The sequence below is a fragment of the Gymnoscopelus braueri genome (assembly GCF_963280865.1).
Source record: "Gymnoscopelus braueri genome assembly, chromosome: 12".
NCBI classification, from domain to species: Eukaryota; Metazoa; Chordata; class Actinopteri; order Myctophiformes; family Myctophidae; genus Gymnoscopelus; species Gymnoscopelus braueri.
This window is the reverse complement of record NC_137614.1, coordinates 16,852,227-16,872,020: the sequence shown is the minus strand read 5'-3', so window position 1 is coordinate 16,872,020 and position 19,794 is coordinate 16,852,227. Positions and strand designations below refer to the sequence as shown.

Sequence of the window (19,794 nt, the reverse complement as noted above, 5' to 3'; positions counted from 1 at the left end):
TCATACAGTACTACTCTGTTTAACCATTTACAGAGAGGACCTATGACCTTTTTCAGTTAAGGTATTAAGTACATGTTGTAGTGCGCTTAGGAAAAAAACATTAACTGTTCAACCACTCAAACTCTAGCGTCCCTATTCTGGGGTGAATATAAAATACCAGCTCTACAAACTCACAACACGTTGAATTGCAGCATGTTGGGAGCTTGTACAGTAGAAGTGAAAAAAAGAGTGGACCCCTGGTGGACCCCGGTTAACTGAAGTATTTAAGGTTTAAGTGGTTAAGCAACTGTTGTAAAAACTAGATTCAGTAAATATATTTTTTTCTTTTATATTTTTATATATATTTTTATCCAATTTTTTCACCCAGTGCCAATTGCCTAAGATGTAATCCTGGGCGGTACTCTCCCTCTGCCAGCCTGGGGAGAGCCCCGAACTGAGCTCATGCTTCCTTCAATGCATGAGGAGTGAGCAGGCCGCTTCTTATCACCTGACAGGAGGGAGTTTCCGCGGTAGGACGTAGCGAGTGGAAGGAGCACGTTATTTCAACCAGTTCCTTTCCCCTCTATCAGGCGCCCTGGCTGACCAGGGGGAGGCAGTATAGAGACCAGGATTACTGCATGTTTTTTCTGAGGGTACCTACCCTAAGGGACACGAGGAGAACATGCCAACTCCGCACAGAAAGGCCCTTTCACCAACCCCACCTAGGGTATGGGCACCGATGACGCGGAGGAGAACACGCCCACAGCGTCCCCGGCGGGAATCGAACTCAGCTGTGATACAGATTCAGATACAGATTCAGTATCTTAAAAAAATTGCCCAGAAGTATACACCAAATTTACATTGAAAAGTTGTGTCCCTTTTTCAGACAATTGGCCAAATCATAGAGTTTTATATGGAGAATACACCTCAACTATCATGGCTTCATTCACGCAACGTAATTTCCTGTGTTGGGAGAGGGGCACGAAGGTTGGTATGACCTCACTCCCATGGGGTCCACTTCTGCCATACTCATCCATTTGTGAATGAGAATGACAACTTTTAAAAGGACGATGCGTCATTAAGAGAATAAGTAGCCTTTTTCCACCACCTTCCCTCTCTGGAAGTAATTCCAATACATTTATACAGAGCACAAAGTGCTTTAGAGTGGGGAGGGGCTGTGGTTTAATAGTCCAATAATGTCTTCGCCAAAGCACGACTGTCCTCCCAAGATGGGCCAAAAAAAAAAGTTACGCACTGAGACAGACCAGTTTGACAATTTAAAAGGAAGTTAAATCTCACAGTGGTGAAAGGGGTCTATAAACTCAATATTCAGTAAAACCAAGCTCTAAACAAAGCTCTATAAGGTGAAGAAATGTTGTGGCTAGAATGGGTACAGCACCCATATAAATAAATAAGTTCTAGCGAAATATCATCTTGCCGTGTATCTGTATTTATATTGCATTTATTTGTGGCAGTGAAATCGGAGATGGTCAAATTACGTTTATTTCCCCTGCATGTCATACACTGCAGATAGCTATGGGAAAGACACAATAAAAGGCCAATATAAAATACGTTACAGTCCTCAGTATTGAACTTTAAAGAATGCCACTGTCATCACTCATTCTTTGACTGTCTTCCTCATTCCTTCTCCCACCGTTTCTCTCGCCATGTGGATTAGCGTCACTCACAAAGTGCTGCATGGTCTGGCAACAGCAGTATGCCCCCCATGCTTATGCCACAGACAGATGGAGCTGCAGATGCGGCCCACCGCAGCACCACATGGGCCCATATCAAAAACCCACCTTTATTTACCTGACCGAGGAAGCCAGCTACCACAACCTGGCGTTGGGGATCAATAAGCCTGACGGAGGAAGCGAGGCAGAAATAAAACCCACTTTCATATAGTTCCCCTAAATGTCATAGCCTACTGTACGACAAAAAAAGCCAAGACCTTCCCCAACAAGTTTAAATAAACCTCACAGGATAATACTGGATCTCCTGGGGAAACCAAAAGCTCAGGGCTTTGAAACAGGAGGAAGGGTATTTTCAGCGGGGCAGCGCTGCATGGGAGATCCTGTAGGTCTCACAGCTGAGCTGAGCGTGTTTTATTGAAAGGCTGTTTGAAAGGCCCTGAACCCCAGCCACCGGTGGCCTTGTTTGTTCAGGTTAAAGCAGATGAGGGCTTTTTAAAAGCATTACTAAAGGGGGAGCTTGAATCCAAGAGTTAAAGGGAGAATAATATGATTTATGGTGGCCTCCATGTCGACATACTGTAGCATCTGCAGGCGAGCTTTGGAAAAAATGTTCACAATAGAAGCTTAGCTCGACGGTACACATACTGTAAGTACTAAAAACTAGCATTCTTAGCAGGTAATGGAGGCGGAGGAAGCTAGAGAGAGGGCCTTTGTGAACTTGACACTCCCATTAGGCCTCTACTGGAAAGTGCAGTATTTGATCAGGAGAGGAAAATTGAGCAAAAATGAGCTGAAACCAGATCCCACATGACTTACTTTCCTGTTGGCTCTCAGCTCTGGTTGTCACTCAGACTTAATAAAGCTCTCAGATTTTCATTTTATCACAGAAAATAGACTGCAAAAATAAAAGTTTCGCCTTAATGGAGCAAAGTAATGGAGAGGTGAAACTGACACAACACATTTGGTCCATAGTAATACCATCAAAATGAAAGCATATTCACTTCTGGAGTATTCCAGGAATCAATTCAAACTGAATAGTGGCCTTTTTCGCAGACTTTTATTTCATAATGGCTCCAACAAATACAGCACTTTGGCAATAGACTGTCACCTTAGGTGATACCAACACAGCTATTTCACCCTATAGAGTTACAGTATTCTCTGGCACACACAGAGCCCCTCCACCAACCTATAACTCTTATTTTATTTCCGCACTTTAGACATTAGAGGTACATTACACCCATCCCAGTAGATAGGATGAGTCCACTTTTATACCCAGGTGTTACATTGCAAGGTTAGGTCATTCGGATGGCTGTGACCTTTGACGACTCCATCTTCAATGAAAATGATCTGGTGATCTCCACATTGACATGCACACGCATGCCCTTGTCCCGTATGTTCACACTATGGAGATAAGGCCAGACACCTTCACTAGGAAGACATTAAGAAAATATTCATTTGAGAATTAGGAATGGTAATTAGAAAGTAAGGCCATTTTTCGCTCTCTTATACACGGTGTGGGTTTGCATGGTTCCACAGGGAACCATGGAAATTAAGTCATTCCTTAGAACAGGAGATTTTGTTTGTTTTTGGGGGGCTTTCCGCATATTTCCTGGAGGAAGCAAACATGACTGCCATCGGTACAGTGTGTTTATCATTCCAGTCTTCTTTAGAGAATGCTTTTTGAGAACTAAGTAGATCAAGTAAAGTGAGAGGAGAAAATCTTAACATTGACTCCCTAGTGTTTTGGTGTGCTATTAATTATTCTGAGGAAGACAGATGTTAAATTGTGTATGCCCATCAGCGCTAAGACTTTCTGAAGATTTATCATTCATGTAAATCATGAATAAAATATTTCCTTGTTGAGAGAAAATACTACATCTGTTTGGTGCATCACTGAATTCCTGCTATAAGAAAATAAGCACACAAAACTAACCCATTAAAGCTCACAATTGGCCATTGAGTGGACATAGTGTGGATGTATACATGTAGTCTACTCTAGTGATACATGGACTTGTTTATTGTATACAACATTCCAGAAGAAAAACATCTTTACAACATTTACAGTACACAACTCGTCACTAGCAACATTGTTCCAACTGTGAGATCTATGATAATTACAATGCCAAACATGCAGTACAAGAACCAATATAAAATCAGCTCTCTAGCTAATATCCCTCTAAAACATCAGACTACACTTCAAAAATGTTTAAACACACGTGTGCTGTTGTTTTCCTCCCAGGCACATAAATAAATAAGCATAAACTGTCGAGCGAGTGTGAGAGTGTCGCGGGGATCGTGGACGGAGGCGGAGGTCGTGCCACAAGCCACTGGGACGGTGGCATCTCCAATCGCCCCTGGCGACCATCACGTTGCCATGCTCCGGAACAGACAGGCCTGCATGCGCGCACAACAGATGGAACTAATGATGCGAAACAAAAGAGATCATTTCACTGTGGTCCTCCAGGAAGCCACAAAGAGAACGGGTGGAAGTTTAAATGATAGGGCCAGACGAGTCACATGGGGTTTGACACGGGCAGCCATTTCTATTCTATAGGTGCTACAATGAATAGGAGGGGCAAAATGTCCTTTGATGTTATGAACAGAAAGAGGCACATAAAACAGGGGAAGCGTAAGAAGTATGAGTAATGGTGATCAACCTTCTATCTGTACTGGGGTTTCCAACTGGAGGTGAGTTTTTGTTTTCAGATTTTATGGACTGTGTATTCCTGATGAATTCCCAGTTATACATGGGTCCAGTGAGGTACAATTCTTACTGACAAAATATGACAGTAAAGACAGCTGAACAACATTTCATAGTGTCACAGCGCTGACAAAAGCACTTACAATGAAAATATATATATTTTAACACTGTGCATTTAGTAATTGTAAAATGTACTTAAAGAATTACTTAATAGTTGCCATGCCTAAACATTTTGACAGCTCTTAAACTGTCCTGTTAGTCTTGTAACTGTAGCTATTGACGTGCACCCTGCAGACATGCCTACATCTGAAAGAGAATATAAGAAGAATCAATTATTCATGAAGACTCCAGATGTCGGATCATCAGATCAGTCTTGGTTTAGCTGATCGCAAGGCTTTGCTATATAAGCTAACCCATTATTTATAATTCCTGGGTAAGAGAATAGAAATTAAGCAATCACCTCTGAGAAAAATGTATACATATACATCAAGAAGACTACTGAGCAGGGAATCAAACTTTTATAGAAGGTGAAACACTCTACGTGAACGGTTTGTTTTTACTCTGTGTGTAAAGAAGCTGTGACATCCCAGACTGCCAAAAACAAATCAAATTTGAGCTGGGGCCATTTGCATATCCCAAGGGACAGGATTAGATTTAGAGGTCATCTTAAGACTGTGTCCTCAACAGACATCAGTGTGATGTTTCTAGTATGTCAAGTATATTCAACTAAGGCCAGTCTGCTTGCTATCCAAATGGGTGAGAGAGAGAGAGAGAGAGAGAGAGAGAGAGAGAGAGAGAGAGAGAGAGAGAGAGAGAGAGAGAGAGAGAGAGAGAGAGAGAGAGAGAGAGAGAGAGAGAGAGAGAGAGAGAGAAAACACAGCTCTCTTAAGCATGTGAACTGAGAGAAGCCAAACACCTTGGGATGGGATTTAACCAGGATGGAGCTCGCTGAGTGTAGCCCCAATCCATCCACTCCTTCACCCACACACGGAACGGATCACTGGGAAAAAAGTTCAGCCCTGATGCTGACACATACACAGCGACGCGAGGCCTGTATTAAGAGTCAGGTTAGCCGAGATAACACTATCAGACCCATCCCCCATGGGCACTAAATGCCGGGCCTTGCTGGCAAATACAGCTACAGTGTCTTGACTCCTTGGCACATTAGCTCTGATTACAATGACCTTCATTATATCAGCTCCCCTTATTACAACACGTAGAACGGCGTCTGTCCCCTGGGCAAATCGCAGAGGGGGGAAAGAAAAAGGAAAAGCGGTGAGATTCAGCTGGTGCGGCTCAGACCTAGGCTGTGTAAGCAGATGTACTATTTTGGTCCACGCTGTAATGTACAATAAGTACCTGAGAATATCTCACCATTTGCTGACTAGTCACTTTACCTGAGCGGTGTTTATCGGGGCATATTATCCCAGTTTAGATCTGATTAATCGCATCTGTAAAAAAAAAAAAAAAAAAAAAAAAAAAGAACAAGCTTTCTGGTTTCTCAGTCTCAATATGAGGAAACAGGAATTGAAACGAGCATGATTCTGTTTGGACGTTTTCTGTGGTGAGTTATGGCAAATCTGCAAAACAATGGGGTGAGCAACCAAGAAGATGAAGACAATAAAGACATTAACAACAGAACAACATTTTCTATTCTGCAAATTCACGCATCACAACAACTAGTTGTGTCTATCTATTAATCTTTTTGTCCAACGCAGTGCATGGCCATCAGAATCACTGTAGCCTCTGTCTAATCATGTCTCATGTCCAACAGACAATTAATATTCACATTCTCAGTTGGGTTTATATATTATACTAGAGGTTTGGGTCACTCAGCGGCCCTCACATCTAAGTTCGGGCCGTTATGCAGCCCTCACACCTACATCACACCACCCGATCGACCAATACGTCTGAGTCAAAGTGTCGGAGGATTTGTCAGAGTACCCGTTGTACCTGTCTGTGTCCCTTTTGTGACCATATATGGAGATCTCTGTATCTGTCTGTCTATGTCATAGCAGCATGTCAAAAAGTGGAGGACGCACGCCACGCAGCTGGTCAAGACCCGTCCGCAGAACAACGCAAGACACTGAAGGAGGAAAAGCGACTTCTCTTTGCTGAGAACGACAAAATCAGAGGTGAGGAGCTGATGCAAAAGGTCCGCAGAGTGGAAGCTGCTCAGGGAGAACAACAGTACAGCGAATCATGGAAGGTGATCAATGAGATGTGTGGAAGGAAAAGACCGAAAGAGGGACAGGTTGCAGGAAACAGCCCAGAAGAGAGAGTGAACACCTGGTTAACTCACTTCAGGAACCTTCTTGGTACACACCAGACAGTGGAAGATGCCGAGAAGGAAATACCTGCAGTCCTGAGGGATCTCAACATTGATGACGGCCCTTTCACAGCTGGGGAATTTGCCACGGTCAAAGCCTCCCTGAGGTAGGGGAAGAGTGCTGGACCTGACGGCATTCCCCCAGAGGTAAGAACTGCAATCTTGATGATGTCATCTCGGAGATCTGCAACCAAGCTCTGATGGAAAACATCATGCCAGAAATATGGTCTCTCTCACACATCATCCCGGTACCAAAATCTGGGGATCTCTCAAAGCCTGACAATTACCGTGGTATCAGCCTGACCTGTATCATTGCGAAAATGTTCAACCGCATGATACTGAACAGGATACTGAGTGCTATCGACCCCCACCTCAGGGAAAACCAAAACGGATTCCGAGAGGGGAGAACCACCTTAGCCCAGATCCTTGCGTTACGGAGGATCATTGAGGAGGTAAAGAGGAACAACCTGGCGGCGGTGCTGTGCTTCATCGACTTCAGGAGGGCCTTCGACACTATCCACAGAGGAATGATGTTGAGAATACTTAAGGCCTACGATGTTCCTCCCAACCTACTCCGAGCCATTGGGACCATGTACACGGGAACGAGAGCCCAAGTGACAACGCCCGACGGTAACAGCGAGGAGTTCAACATCCAAACCGGAGTGCTGCAGGGTGACACCCTAGCCCCCTTCCTTTTTATAACAGTACTGGACTATGCTCTGAGACAAGCTATGAAAGGAAGGGAGCATGAGCTCGGCTTCACTATCACGCCCAGAAGGTCAACGAGACACCCTGCAGAAACCCTGACAGACCTGGACTACGCTGACGACATCTGCCTGCTATCTGACCACGTAAATCAGTCACAGGAGCTCTTGTCCAGAGTGGAGTTAGAGTGTGCTAGGGTTGGCCTCATGCTAAATGCAAAGAAAACCGAGGTCATGACCTATAACATCCCCCAAGAACATCCGCCCCTAACAACAACAGAAGGCACTGTGCTAAAGGAGGTCAGTGACTTTAAATACCTTGGGCGCATGGGTCGGCTCCACAGAAAAGGACCTTAAGGTGAGGAAAGCACTTGCCTGGAGAGCTCTTAATGGCATGACCAGTGTGTGGAAATCCAACCTCACCCGACGCATCAAGATCAGTTTCTTCTCTGCAACTGTGGAGTCCGTTCTCCTCTACGGCTGTGAATGCTGGACACTAAAGCAAGCCCTACAGAAGTCCCTGGACGGGTGCTACACCAGAATGTTACGTGTGGTACTGAACATCAACCAGGACGAGCACATTACCAACAAGCGTCTGTACGGGGCACTACCAAGTGTATCAGAAAAGATAGCAGTCAGGAGGATGAGACTAGCCGGCCACTGCCACCGGCACCAAGAATTCCCGGTCAAAAAGCTACTGTGGGAACCAACACACAGGCATCGATCAAGAGGACGTCCCACACCTACTGTACCTACGTGGATGAACTAAGGAAAGATGCTGGTGCAGAAAGCACAATGGAGCTGGCCAGATGTATGGAGAACCGAGATGACTGGAGACTCCGATGGAGGGCTCGTCTGAGGACGACGTAGAGAGAGAGACATCTAGAGTTCGAGGTCTATCTGTGTCCCTTTTATGCTCATATATGGAGATCCCTGATGTCATTATATGGGCATGTCGGTTGGATCAGTGGTTATGGAAAATTGCATATCCGAACGACTCGGCAGCGTGCACCGCACCTCCCTCGAGTAATCGCTGATGTGCGTGCCGAGTTTGAAGTTGGTCGGTCCTTTATATGCACATGACCATATGGGCATATCGATCGGATCTATGGCTGTGGACAACCGGATCTCCATATATGCCAATATATGGGCATATCGGGTTTGTTTATGTTACTGTATGTCTGAGTCATAGTGACATGCCTATATATGGGCGTATCGTCTTTGTTTATGGTTATGTCTGAGTCAGAGTGACGTGGCCGTGGTCCCAGTAGCCAATTGTAGTATACAGTAGGATTAAAGTGTCCCAATGTGCAGAGATAGCCTGACAGATCTCTCCAAAAGTGCTGAGTTGACAGACATTCGTATGTTTCACTTAGTTGCATGCTGCTACTACTACTACTACTACTGCTGCCAAAAAAAATCTGATCTGTAAAACTTTATTTCATAGGATTAATGAAGGATCAAGAGCTGAAATGCCACCTTAATTGTGTGTAGGATTGAGTGTTGTGTTCAGGTTGGATGGATTGAAACGGGTTGAGCAGGTGCTGTTGCTTTTTACTTCTTCATGTCAGGATATTATTGTAGTTACAGAGACAGATACGTAAGGAATGCGAAGAGGATGTATTCACAAAATTCTTACATGACAAGACAGATGGCTGTTTTGAACACATATAATGGAAATAATGCTTCTCTCTCCCCACGCACTGCGTGCATGCTTAAACCCAATGTCCAACACTTCCATTTCAAGCTATAGCATTTGATTGAGTGGTAATCAAATCATAATTGATACACCAAATTAACAGCGACACTTTGCTGATTACAGAGAACTTTGAATTATAGCAATCTGCTGGGAATTGGGTGCAGTATAGATGGATTAATGAAACTGAATGGTGTGGTTAGGAGGTGTTTGCTGCTCCCAATAGGAGCGAACGCAGAACCTTACACTTACATTTTAAATCATTGTCTTTGATTATTAGCCTAACTGGTGATAACATAATTGACACAAGTAATTAACAGTTACACTTTTGTGGATTACAGGAAGATTTGAATCACATTCACAATCAAAATCACCATAGCTAAATTCAGAAGTGTTCAAGTGTATGTGCGTTGTGAAGCCCCCTGCCGAGGCACGCTCTTGTGTACAACCAAACCCTTGCGCTTTGCGGATAAGACAAGCTCTAAGTATCTCCTCATTTTAAGATCAACCACACCCCCACGTGCCAAGTCAGTGCATAGCGCTATGGTATCTACAAAATCGTGAGCACAAAGCAGTTGCACGTCGGGAAGATACCGACAACGGCATACATTTGTTCTGGTGGCCTGGACCGCTGGGGTAGCGGTCCAGGCACCTACTGTAGGCTCCAAAGCAGCCTAACAGTGCGTTGCGAGTTCGAGTCCCGATCGCCTTTGCTGCATGTCACTCAGCGGCGGACTGGCCATTTGGCGTACCGGTGGGCTGCAGAGCCAGTGGGCCGCTGGGCCAAAAAATAAATAAATAAAATTTTTTTTATATATTTTTTTAATATATTTTCGCTCCCGTTTTAGGATTATTACGGTCATTTCCGGGTTATTAGTTATTAGTTCCGTTAATGTTTGGGCTGGGATGCTTTCCAGCAGGGGCCTCAGTGCGGCTGCAGAGTTCATGTGGGCTGGGCTGGGCTGGGCTGGGCTCCCCCCCGTTGACAAAACGGACCCCCCGCCCCCCGTTGACAAAACGGCCCAGGGGGTGGTGGGCCGGTCCGGACCAAAATGCCAGGGCTGAATTTTGGTCCCAGTCCGGCCCTGAATTGTCACTCCCCATCTCTCCCCCAGTTTCCTGTCAGACTACTATCCTATCAATAAAGGCATAAAAAAAAAAATGGTCTTGCGCATAGCGCTGGTCACAGAAGATATGGCCGCCCAGTCTCCACGGTGGTGTTTACCCCAGAGCCTTGATGCCCCCACAACTGGTAGTGTATTTAAGAACTTCTTACACTTTATCCTAATAAGACTGACATAATTATGGTGTTCTGATCATTAATATTGTATTTAGTGATACTGTTTACTAGCAGAATTGTGTAATAGTGGGTAAACCCCACATTGTACCCAGTCCAGGTTCATGACTGAATCCCATTGACTCTCTCTTAGAGAATTCCTCTCGTCTCTCAGTAAAATAAAGATAGACATCAAGGGGAGCTCACTTCTCACTCACTAACCGTTTTTTAGAAAGTGCCTGACTAATTTGGGATTTACCTATGCACTACTCCGCTCACTTGAACACAATGGAGGAAGAGGACCTCCACTCTTACCAGGGGGTGTGGACATCCCAGCACTGCTTCAAATTATGTAACAAGACTGTTAACCTCTATTTCCATCACAGTCTCCCTCCAACGTTGGCAAACATTGTTAGCAGGAAAATTAGGCACCGTTGTGCAACGAAGTTTGAATTAGGCTTTAGCCCGAGAAGGCCCTTGGCTCTCATTTAGGCCTGGCCACCCAGCGTGCAGTGTGGGGATATCGTCTCCCACAGTCTGGGCTTGGCCCTGTTTCGGACCGCCTGCTGGGCCTCCCACCCATTCCCTCTCTGCCAGCAGGTGACTCCAAAATGACAGACCTGCCTCTTCCCATTCATGCAGCGCTACTAACAGACCCACAACGCTGGATGAGTTGAACAGCAGGGGTTTCTGGGGACCATCCCCGCAGCCAGCAGGGGGGCGCTACAGTATGTTTGTTTTGCTGAGGTAGTGACGAGGACGGTGGGTGGGTAAATCAGCTTGTTTTGGATTAAGAACAAATCAAGAGATTGTATAGGTGCTGGTAGAACAGCAAGTTGAAAACAGATAGACCTGTGGTACCAGGGACTGGAGAACTACGGCCAGAAAGATCGCACAACATCATTCACAGCCCCTCATTAATTGATGGAGAAGAATAGAGGGATACAATAGCAATATAGCCAAGAGTGCTCTTAAATCAGAGTTTAAGCCATGCTGATCCCATATGACAGTAGGTTAAAAAAGCAAATAAAATTGTAACTTAATTATAGATTTATAATGAGCCACAGCACCACTGCCAAAAGCAAGTCCCACACCAAGGCAAACAGGCACCTGCTGAATGCTCTCTGCTCATGGGTTTTCACAGCTTAATTAATCTAGGCCTTGGGGTATCATGACTCGTGTGTGCTGCTTGCGTGCATGTTTGAGACAATTAAGTTGTTCCGCAAAACAGAGGTGCAACCGAAACACGCTGCACAGACACCAATACTGCATATTACCTGCAGCTTTCTCCGCTTTATAAAAAGGAAGCCAATGAACCCAGGTTTTGGTCCCCCCCAAAGGTAACAGAAGAATGTTGACGACCGTGTGAAGGTCACAGGTCACAGGAAAAATATAACAAATGATGCCATCAGATAACAATATGAGAATGTGTTTTTCTGATAACTGTTTGCTGCATTAATCTGTATTGTAGATTAACCTGCGTTTTCTGCATAAGATACTTACTGTAAACGGTGAATTAAGGGACCATCTAAGTAACATCTAAGTAAATATAATTATACAAGCATAATGTTGATGTAACTTGACTTTCATTCTAAGCATTTAAGATTAAAATTACATTTGCACAGAATCTAAATTCTAAACACTGTGCAAATGCATAAAGGAAGGAGAATTCTTATGGAGGACTGACCTTTCTCCTTGACAACACTTCCTGAAGCTGTTGTCCAATCAGCTTGTGAGTTATCCCCTCTGGCCTCTGCTCTGGGCTGTACAGACACTCACTCTTGCGCCATCTGATTTCTGCAGATAAAAATAAAAATACCAATTTAGTACATCTTGTTTCTTTGAAACTAATGATACTAAAGCAGGCCACAGTAAATATGCCATGGCCAATGTAATCAATTATGGTGTGATTGTAGATTCACGCATTCGTTAAAAGACATTCTTTAAAAGCCACGAAAACAAACAAACAAATCTGTAGGAAAACATTCCTACCCTATATAACAGTCGTCTGGCATCAATATAGCAACACACATCTGAGTGTTACTCACCGACTCACTAAGTTAATAAAGGACAACATCATCTATCTTGTGATCATATTAGATTAATTATTTCAAGAAAAATAGGCCACTGTATTTATATAAAACAACAAAAAAAAGATGTCTGCGTATGACCATTCAGTCATTGCAAATATGGGGATGAAAAAGATAAAAGCTTACATGGGCAAACCAAGAAACAGACTCGACAGGGGTCTCATGATTGAGTGCTCCCCATAAAAAAGATCTCATTTGTGTAGCACCACATTTCTTTCCAGTGTGAATAAATGGTAGCCATGCAGGAAATGCATTGTCCAATAGATCAGACAATATTTTGAAGTATCACTTTATAGTCAAAGCACTTCATAATTTAATCCTGATCTTTTGACTGACCAAAGGCAAAAGACCCATGGAGCACTTTACGGTATAGTTCCTGTAAGTAGCAACCATTGCCCATTCGTTTTGTGCCAATAGGTTAAGAAAAACTTTTGTTCTGCAAAGGGGAAACAAAGCAAGCTCACCATGGAATGTCTCATTCTACAATCTACAAGTTGTTTGAGTTGGTGCATTAAAAAAAAACATGTTGACCAAAATGACTCAAGACAAAAGTATGAAATCCTCATGACTACTAATTAGAAATTAGAATGCGCTTGATAAGTAAACAGAAAATGTATTAAACACAATAATTATTATTACTGCTAATTACATTTCCCATTATATCACTAATGAGAAGGACTTAATTGTCAGCATATTGCATGATTAAGTTGTGCTATTCTGTTATTTGTAATAGTAGTGGCGCAGTGTTTAGGGCATCGTGGACGAGCCTTGGGACGCATAACAGTCCTTAGATATAGTTACTTCGTCTCACTGTGTAGACTGATCACCCAAAACATTGTGGTAGATGGTCTGCATTTATATAGCCCCTTTTACCAAAGTGCTTTACCACGTATGCATTACATTAATCCATTCACACACTGATGGCAGAGGCAGCCTTGCAAGGCACCAAAACCTGATGGCCAGGATTCAGTTAGAGGTTCAGTGCCTTGCTCAAGGACACTTCGACATGATGCCAGCAGGGGCTGGTATTGGACCCCCCCCCCCCCCCACACACACACACACACACGCACAATCTTATCTTGACTCAGTTGTTCCAGACATCCAGCTATCCTTTCAATCTGTTATAATGTCATCATGCTGTGAGAGAGTATATCAGCAGACTATGAGGAGATAATATATTAAGGACAGATGCTGTCTATGGCCATTACAGAAAATGTACTAATAATCAATGTAATAATCATGTACTTATAATCATACTGCAATTTGCCTGCAGGTGATGGGTGATATGAAATGACTATTCACATTCCTCACAAAGCTTGATGTTGCTTTTCAAACATTGAAAGATTTAACATATTTTAGAATTCAAAGGTTAGTTTATTCCTTGTGGCCTCATCATGTAGACACTGACAAGTTAGCGTAGGAACATACCTACAGTATAAGTGTGCCAAAACGCCAAACAGGGGGTAATCTCTTACCAAATAATGTGTACCGTACGTGACCCGTCCAGGTTGAGCAATTACTGTGGACTTACAGTTCAAGATGAGTGTTAATAAAAGAGTTGGAAATAATCTATGAGACAGGCCAGGCACAAATCCCTTTGCTCAGACTTCTTCTTACACTGGGACAGCATATCGTAGCTGTCGGGCAGAAACCTGGTATCTCCATAATTATTTTTTTTAGAGCTTTTATGGGCTTTTTGGGCTTTTATGCCTTTATGGCTAGGACAGTAGGCTGACAGGAAATGGGGAGAGAGATGGGGAGTGACATGCAGCAAAGGCCGTCAGGATCAGGACTCGAACCCGCGGCACGCTGTCAGGCTACACTTAGCCTCGGTGCCATATTTCCAGAAGGAGCGAGTGCATTCTCCGGCAGCGGCAACAGCCGTGGAACTTCCGCGGAACTGCCGGTGGAGGAGCGGCAGCTCCCGGCAGTGACTGCCGGCGGTGGAGCGGCAGCTGCCGGTGGAGCAGCGGAACTGCCGCGGAAACTGCCGGTGGAGGAGCGGCAGTCGCGGAACTGCCGGTGGAGGAGCGGCAGTCAACTTCTTTTTTCCGCCGATAAAGTATAGTTTTGGACCATGACGGAGGCGCGCCGAATCAGCAGACCTTGAGGCCAAGGAGTCGCGCCCGAGCGCCACCAGGCGCGAGTGCCCGCGACGACCGGCCGATGGTCTGCTATTCGACTAAGCGCCGTCCGAGTTATGTACCGATAGGCACAGAATCGTAAATAATATTGGTGGGGACTGCGTTACACAAACGCAGCACACTCCCAAAGCTGACGCCACCGGCAGCTCCAGCCGCCGCCGCCGCCGCCACCGGCAGCAGCCGCTGCCGGAAAATGCACTCGCTGTCCCTCCATATTTCTATGTTATTCCAGAAATGAATGCCCAATTTTATACTTTGGGGTATGCCAGTGTCGCAAAAAACAAAAATACCCGATCTCGCATGGCGCCATGTTGCGAGGTTGTAGATCTGCTATTTTAGCTGAAATTTGAAAATCTTTGAAAATGTTCTCAAAATATAATTATGCTCAAAATAGGCCTGTTTTTTGGACATCTTTTGTGTCCGACACTACAGGAACGATGTAGTGCTCTGAGCCAACTTATTGCAGGTCACCATAATTGGTGCTGACCACTAAAGCTTGTTAAGATCAACAATACAACCCCCCTCCGCACATCCATGCTCTAACACAGAGGCCGACCTCCCCCCACCTGCCATCCTTCCCCTCCACAAGGCAAATCACACCCTGCAAATGTAGTTGTCAAAATATTGCTGTATCACACCGAGAGGCACAAAACACTGCTGATATATTCAGTGTCCTCCTTAGGGGTGTTGTGCTACCTTTAGCAAGAGGCAGGACTGTGTCTGGGTGCCAAGTAGAGACAGGCTGGATTAGAACCATATCTTCCACATGGCTGCCTGCTAATCCTACCATCTGAGGCAAACACAGGACCAGGTGAGGCAACATGCCTGTCTGAGACACCTCTGCAGCACAAAGGGATCGCCACTTCCATCGGCCCCCTATACTTAATACTTTCATTGCACATGCCATGGTACTTTTATAGTTAGCAATGGCGAGTTAAAAATGTACCACAGGCTGAACAAAGTCAAATTCGGGTTTGCAGTATAAGCCGTCATCAAATGAAAAAAGCTATCATTTGCGATTCACTGTAAATATGCATACACAGTTATGTCCATAAGCACAATGAATGTCTAAAGTTCCAACCTTAAAAACAGTAGGCTGATTAAATTCTACACGTTTCTCAAGAACATAAGATGATACTCTATGTGTGTCATTTTCAAGGAATGCTGCCAAGTTTATGTTCTTTTTCTTCTCACTTCAGAGGGAAGAGGGAGGGAAAATAAAAGACAAAGAACAAGAATACAAACAAAACCAGAAAAAGGAACGTTCATTGTGTGTTTGACGACTGGGGCAGACATAAAAAAAAATGAAAATCCACATCATTATGTAAAAGGTTTCGATATGTTATGACATGAATGTTTTTCAATGCATTTTTTACACATGACCTCACATCTTGCAAAAAAAGAAAATGCACACACCCATTGAACAGGTACTTGTCAACATGTAAAAGGACTACAATGGAAATAAGCTTTCAACCTTTTTTCCGTTTCATCCTTTCAACAGATGTACAAATGTATGTTCATGTATTTATGTCAATAAAACCATCAATTACTCAATCAAACAAATACAGTATAATGATGGGTATTTAAGTAAAATGAGTATGTAACTTATTGTATAATTTGCCACAGGTTGGTAAGTTTTTCCATTACACTGGAGGCTCTTTCTATAGGAAAAAGCAACAACAGGTAGTATATACATTAATTACAGGTTTCTAGTTTATTGTACATGCAAACATTTCTAGAATTCGTTAAAAATAAAATAAATCCATAAACCATAAACACTACCTACAGCAGTCAGTATGAAAGCCTTGTCAGGACATGTGAATAAAGGAGTTGCTCTGAAAACGTGCATATTTAGATTTTAGTGATAAAACAATGATCGCAGAAAGCTGTAAGAAGTTAACCATTCAATGACTGCAGATTTTAAACCTCTGTAAAGCCTTTTGATCAGGTAACATGTCATTAACATTGTTCACTGATGAAAACAGTCCACATATTCATTAAAATCTATTCTGTTCATGAAAAAAGTGAATAAGTTTGCAATAATTCCACAAGCTTGGTGTCTTTGCTAATTGGTTTTCATTTTTGGTGCAAATCAAAAGATTAGAATGTAGATATTGTATTAAAGACAGTCTAAGTCCTTTGATATGTAGTCTCTGTAGTGTGTTGCTTTTATGAGGGCTTTGCAGCTTAGAAACAGTGTTTTCATAAATGTTCAGAGGCAGGTGTGCAGAAGGGTGCAGAGGTTCTTGTGTTATGCTGACAGTAACATGGTGTGAAATATTTCACACACTCAACAAATGAGATAACCCAAACTTCTCAAATTGATTGGTAATGTTCCTACCAGAGAATAAAGCATGTAACCTTTGGAGCACTATATTAAAATCCCCTTCTTTCCTCAAAGGAAGCTCTTGACATAATGGGAAAAAAACATGTGAACTTGAATGGTGAGATTTTTTGCGGTTATGCTACACCTACAATTGCCCTGAGGCGGAAGTGTGAGATAAATGTAAGTTATCCACACCTGTGTCACGCAATGTGAAATTGAAAGAGCATCTAAGTTCACCATTATGAGGCTTACATTACAAAAGAATATTTTTCTCCAAGGCTGGCCTTTTGCATTCACTTAAGGCTCTTTTTGACTAGAAGAAATAAATGACACGCGCCGTGCCATGAAATGTATGTAAAGGGTTCTGGATTCGTTTCCATACTCATATGAGGTCAGATAAGGTCCTCAATACCTAAATTTGGCCCTGCATTGGAGATTGTACTAACCTGAGTTTCAAATTGATTCGAATAGTTTTTTTTAAATAATTGACTAAATTGATTATGCCCTAATTTATTGTACACTGGTTTCACGCAAAATTGCAACGATAGCCTAGCCTGGTAAACCCTCCCTACGGAAATCTCATTTGTAATTTATTTCAGGAGTGAGTCTGGCATGATCGCCCATTCTGCAATTTTGGCTGTGGGCTGGAGTTGAGCGGGAGAAATACCGTTGACTGACAACCCCTTCAGCCAATCAGCTGTTTCCCACTTCAGCCAGTGCATTTTTACCACTTACAGACTAATGTGACGCAACGGGACTTTTGAGACGGCCATGCCCAAAATAGGTTGCCTTATTCGGATACATGCGTGTCACTGCCCGCCCCTGCCGGTTCTCTAAATTTTTATTTTTAAATAGGCTCTGTCATGATTAATTGACCACATATATGAAGTTAAACAACTAAATTCTATCCAAACAATATCTTATAAGTAAATTCCGTGCCTCAAAATAGAAGTTTGAGAGCTTTTTGAAGTAAAAAAACAGCGGAGAAAATAGCGCACAGAAAAGATGGCTGCCGTTCGTGTTTTGTCGGCTGCATTCAGGCTGCACTCGGTGCCATTCGGGCTCACTCGAACTCGCCACCTGATTGGCCAACTTTCGCTGTCAATCACAGAACGATGAGCGACGACGCTGATAGGCTCGTTTTTTGGTAATGCACTAGAAACGCCCATACAAGCCTTCAGGCCAGACTCCTTCCTGAAATCAAATGGAAATGAGATTTTCCGGAGGGAGGGTTTACCAAGCTAACGATAGCCTACCTCCAAGGCAAGCTTGCAGAGCTTGTAGAGCTGCGTTTTGCTAAATCAATTATTTTATTAAAAAGGATAATTTTTGATAATCAATGAATACTTTGCCGATGCCCTTTAGGAACAATGCCCTTTGGGAACGTGTGCCCCTCCAGTTATACAATACCTTGTTTATGCCCATGTATGGAGATCTCTGTATCTGTCTGTCTGTCTGTCTGTCTGTCTGTGACCCTTTTACGCCCATATATGGAGATCTCTGTTACTGTATGTCTAATTAGTTCCATTAACTGTTGCACCCCTAGTCACAAGAGTCGGAAAGACATAGGTGGCATAACACAAGCCCCCAGAACCCACCGGTTTCATTGAAGCGTAATGGACATGCTGGCCATTTGAGGTACTGCAGCTTGGGCCACTGTCACGAACGAGCAAAAACGGTTTCGACCAATGGGCTCGACTCACGAGCGTGCGCACGAGCTTGCGCACAGGGCTGCGCGCTTCTGTGACGCAAAACGCGTCACAGAAGTGACGCGCAGAAGCCCCAAATAGGCCTCGCCCACCACAATTCACAACCCGGATGAAGGGGTGATTTCGGCCCATGCGCTGTGTGAGCAACTCAATGCAAGTGGATGAGAGGGGATATCCGGTGCCCTCTCTATTATTTTTAACTCTATGGGCATAACATCACTCAGCAGTTTTTTAAGATGTACTTCCCACCTCAGGACTGGATCTCATCGTCGCGGAAACGTAAACAAAACAAGACAGGGTTTAATAACAGCTTGGCTTCCATGTGGATCTCGGACATCATGTAACTAGTCTATGACGTCAGTACTATGATGTCAGTCATCTCCATATTTGGGAGAGTTTCAGCCCAAGCTGACCTCCTTTGACTTCCAGTATAAAACAAAAGTTGTACAAACTAAAACAATAATACATTCAGGGATTTACTTCCTTGGCCTACTGGCAACATGCGCATGAAATGTGGCACAGATCAATCCAGCCGTTTGAGAGATTGGCACCAGGAATCACACACAGACTCAACCCATGGCTTACACAGCCCTGGATAGGCCACCCGGTCTGGCAGAGATACAGTATATGCCCCCAGCAGAGCGCCCCTTTTGTAGTTACCTGTCATAGCAGTATTCAAGTAATGAGCTTAGGTCTTTCATAAAGAATACTGAAATGATGTCTTTTTACAGATTGTCAATAGTCAATTTGATGAAGTATGGGACCATTACAGTAACTAACACAATTATATTATACGTTAACCATTCCAACTAATATCAATATTAAAATGTCTAAATTTTATATAGACATAGGCATAACCTCCAGCTAAACCATGCTGCTCTGAAATTGTTCACTTGTCAACTAGTCCATACACACTGTTCTATTGTTGCTGAACTTAGTTCAGATGTGATCAAACTTCAGTCTCCAGATGTCATAGTCTCTCTTACACTTTTATCCATTAATGATTTCAAAGGCTCCAAAACATTGTTGGTTTTACGCTGTGAAATAAAACCCAGCTGCTTGCTTCTGCTGTGTGTGTGTGTGTGTGTGTGTGTGTGTGTGTGTGTGTGTGTGTGTGTGTGTGTGTGTGTGTGTGTGTGTGTGTGT

At 43.5% G+C, this 19,794-nt stretch overlaps 1 protein-coding gene across 1 annotated transcript in view; it reads right to left on the bottom strand.

Annotated features, from left to right (window-relative positions):
- casz1 (castor zinc finger 1) overlaps nt 1-19,794 on the bottom strand; it is a 205,264-nt gene that overhangs the window by 154,381 nt on the left and 31,089 nt on the right. The window contains exon 3 of the mRNA XM_080445076.1: nt 12,067-12,176. The gene's annotated coding sequence lies outside the window, so the exon portion shown is untranslated. The remainder of the gene's footprint in view (nt 1-12,066; nt 12,177-19,794) is intronic.